Source organism: Vipera berus (assembly GCF_964194415.1).
Source record: "Vipera berus genome assembly, chromosome: 2".
Classification (NCBI taxonomy): Eukaryota; Metazoa; Chordata; class Lepidosauria; order Squamata; family Viperidae; genus Vipera; species Vipera berus.
Genome location: NC_138203.1, coordinates 174,108,733 through 174,113,254, shown reverse-complemented (window position 1 = coordinate 174,113,254; position 4,522 = coordinate 174,108,733).

Here is a 4,522-nt window from a genome sequence, read left to right as displayed (position 1 = left end):
CACGTGTGCCAGCCAGGCAGCCTCTGCAAAACTGAAACAGGAAGAAGAAGAATCAGAGGGAAGTCATATCACTGCTCTCAATATTCACTCATTTTGCACAAAGGTGTATTGTCTCGGTCACCTACTTGCACAGTGTTTTGCCTAGGGGTGACTCCAGAATGAGTGTCAAGCACCTTCTGACAAATAGTCACCTCCCACACTGAATCTCTTGAAGTTAATGTAAAATATGTCATTGTTTGGTTTCCAGTCTCTGGTGTAGGACACAAGTCACTCACCCAGAGATTTATTTTGCTCCTTTTATGCCCCCTCCCTGATCTCTTTGTTTCTGGTGATCCCGCTGCTTCCTCTCAAGCACTTTAAAGAGGTGTCTGTGTTTATTAGTTTTTAGTTAATTTAGTTATTAGCCTATGTAGACCTTAGTCTATTTTTTCAACCCTCCTTCCCTTACTTGCATCATCGATTTTATTTCCCTATAGAAAGCTTGTCATCTATAAAGTAATAACACAAGGCATAAGACTCACTACAGTAAGAGAAGGCTGGACCTGCTCTGGACATGATCCTACTTCAAAGTGGTCCTACTTAAAATGGTCTCACCTTGACTTGCTGTTCTTCTGTTCCCAGAACACTCAGATAGCAACATGGCCATGACAAGCACAAATATATGTTTAGACATGCACCTATGCTGATCTTTAAGAGGAAAAAAAAAGTGTAAAGCTAATACCTTTCTCATAAGGGACGCGGTGTGGCTCAGTGGGTTAGGACGCTGAGCCTGTTGATCAGAAGGTCAGCAGTTTGGCAGGTCGAATCCCGAGTGCCACATAACAGAGTGAGCGCCTGTTACTCGTCCCAGCTTCTGCCAACCTAGCAGTTCGAAAGCACGTAAAAATGCAAGTAGAAAAATAGGGACCACTATGGTGGGAAGGTAACAGCGTTCCCTGTGCCTTTGGCGTCTAGTCATGCCGGCCACATGACCACGGAGACGTCCTCGGACAAGTGCTGGCTCTTCGGCTTTGAAACGGAGATGAGCACCGGCCCCTAGAGTCGGAAACGACTAGCACTCATGTGCGGGGGAACCTTCACCTTTAATACCTTTCTCAACAATTTAACATTTAAAGCAGGGTTTCTCAAACATGGTAAATTTAAGATGGGTTAACCTCAGCTCTCAGAATTCCCTAGCCAGCTTTGCTACTAATTCTGGGAAATGCAGTTCATATGTCTGAAAGCTGCCAAGATTGAGAAGCGCTGCCTTAAAGATAATTTTCTTTCTTTCTGGGCACAGTTGCGTAGAATGGTAGCTGCTTGGTGTCTTTCTGAAATAGGTCACAACTCCCTGGCTTACAGAAAGAAAAATAGACAGACCTTTCCCTGCCAAACAGGCTTGTCCTCACCGTGATATTTTGTTCATACTAAAGATACAAGATCTGGCATAACAACGGTGTAATCTGGAAGAAATTCTGCCTGCTGCCTTCTAGAGGTAATTGTGTCTACACCTTTACAACTATAAGCCAGCTTTTCCCTATCAGTCTGGCTGTGCACCAACTTTGCACAATCGCTTTGTAACTGGAAACACTGGCTGGGCAATTGCTTGCTGTTATTGATTTCTGTCACAATCCAAGCAACAAAATAGCTTATTTAAGGAAACAGCTGCAGACAAACAATTTCTTCCCCCCTTCTCCCCCCCACCTTTTTTTTGCACAAAAAAAAACAACATAAGCAGAGAGACATCTAAAGGTGCTTCAGTGTATTGCAACAAGCAGTGCCTTTGCTTTATAATATAAGTCCAGAACTGGAAGGGCAAACATATTGGTACAGTTGTATATCAATGTCCTGGTAAAGCAAGGAGGGACAAACAATTGGCTACTCTCCCGATCTGTCAGTTTCAGATAAGGCCAATGGCAAGAGGTTGCAGAAGATTGCATTCTAAACATCCAAAAGTCACTCAATTGCTTATTCATGCTTGAAGTTAATTTATCTGTTACCTTCTACTTCTAAACAAACATTCTTGGTATATGTGGTGAGATATATATAAAATACAGCCATTTCTAAATGAAAATAAGGATCTGATCTCCATGCATTAGCAAAATAATCAATGCAGGGTCTCTTGATTGCAGGAGATCTTTTACACATCGCCCCTTTACATAATCTGCTTATTGCTTCTCATATGTCAGGTACTCTCTGCACGGATGCAGAAAATGGAGAGCTTTCCTAGCAAATATTTTGGGGATTGCAATAGCGAAGGATGAGCTATTTTGCCTTGAAGTAAAATGCACAATAGGAAAGTTTGTTGCATCCTGAGAACAGTTATACCAGGGGTCTTCAAACTTGGCCCTTTTATGACTTGTGGACTTCAACTCCCAGAATTCCACAGCCAGCATGCCTGGCTGAAGAATTCTGGAAGTTGAAGTCCACAAGTCATAAAAGGGCCAAGTTTGAAGACCCCTGGCTTATACTGACCAGAGCTAATGGAAGATGCAGTCAAAACATCCAGACATTTACCTGTGCTGCTCAATTCTAGAAGTGAGGCAATGACAGCTAGAAGAAATTATGAAATCTTTTCTAGAATAGGCTAAAGATCTGCCTAGGTGTCCATACCATAAGGGTCCATTGGATGCCTTAGTGAAATCCAGTCATGGAACAAAGGCAGTAATCTTTCCCCTACCTTCCCCAACTGAGCAATTAATGGATGTAATTCCCTTTATATACATCTTGCTACTGCATCGGGTAATAATGAATTCTGTAACAAGGTATGTAGTTCTATATGCATCTTGAATATAGTGAGACTTAATTCTGAGAATATAACAGAATAACAGAGAATTGGAAGGGACCTTGGAAGTCTTCTACTCCAACCCCCTGCTGAAGTAGGAAACCCTATACCATTTCAGACACTTGTTCTTTTAAAAAACTTCCATGTTGGAGCACCCACAACTTTTGAAGGCAAGTCTTTCCACTAATTAATTGTTCTAACTGTGAAGAAATTTCTCCTTAGTTCTATGTTAATACCAATACCGGTATAAGGAGAGCTGGTGTGGTATGACATTAAGATGCTGGTGTAGGACACAGGTTCTTAAGACAAGACTCAGGTTGTAGTCCTTCTTTATGCACCAAAGCCATCTAAGTGCCTTTTCCCTCTTGCTCAGCCTGGGGGAATCAAAAATGTTGTCTTCATTGGATCAGCCCGAAAGATTATGGTCTCTACCTTAAAGCCACCAACCCTATCTTCTAGAAGATAGGACATCAAGTCTAATCATCCCAAGCCAACCAGGCCATGCTGATAGGGCAGAGGGAAGCCTGTTAGGAAAAAGTAATATATTAGTATTTATAGTATTTATTTATCTTGAACATAGTTCTCATAGGGAAATTTCAAAGTCTACCTTGTGGAAGAAGACAAAACTGATTTCTAGCTATTTTCTCCACATTGAGAACAAAATTACCTCCTATCTTACCACTTAAAGAATAGTAATAATAATAATAACAACCACCACCACCACCTACAAATAGAAATAGAAAGACTGTGGCAAAGGCAAGCAATGATAGTACCAATAGTAATAGGCTCCTTGGGTGCAATCCCCAAACAACTGGAGCACTACTTGAACACCACTGGCATTGACAAATTCGCCATTAGTCAATTGCAAAAGGCGGCCTTACTAGGAACTGCTTCCATCTTGCGACAATATCTGTAATACCATCGAACATCCACATCTGCCTATCCCAGGTCCTTGGTAAGGACTCGATAGGTAGACAAAAATGCCAAATCCAGTCTGAACATCTGGCTGACTGTGCAATGATTAATAATAATAATAATAATAATAATAATAATAATAATAATAATAATAATAATAATAATAATAATAATAATAATATCACTATTTTCACTCAATTGCTTGCTTTATGAATGCTCCAACACTGGACGTTTTTAAGAAGAGACTGGACAACCATTTGTCTGAAATGATATATGGTTTCCTATCTGAGCAGGGGGTTGGACTAGAAGATCTCCAATGTCCCTTCCAACACTATTATTATTAGTAGTAGTAGTAGTCTGTCTTTTCTTCCACCGTCTACTGTACCCTTTTTGAGGCTGAGTGATCAGAAAAGAGCATAGCTTCACTTAGTTTGATATAATGATCTAATTTTCAATTGCATTTGTTTCTAATTTCTAGAATTGTTTATTTCATTATAATCATATGCTCTATAATTCCCAGATTTCTATCCTGATAGGGCAAAGGGATAAACTCATTGCTCTGTGACTAGAACTACTTTTCCTTTCCTTTTCTTTTTTCATTGCACTTTCTCTCCACATTTGCTAGTAGAGAAGCAGAAATTTATTAATATAGTTTTTGTGACTCATTATGTTTCTTCCCTTACAGATAATAGTTCAACTGGGGCTACTATGGGAATAAGGAATAAGGTTTGGTTCTTTTTTCCTATGATCACATCTCTACCAAATTTTGGTCCTAATTTTATCTCTACTATCTTTAAAGTCACAGTGATTATTTCATTCATAAGATTTAAATTAATATCTAAC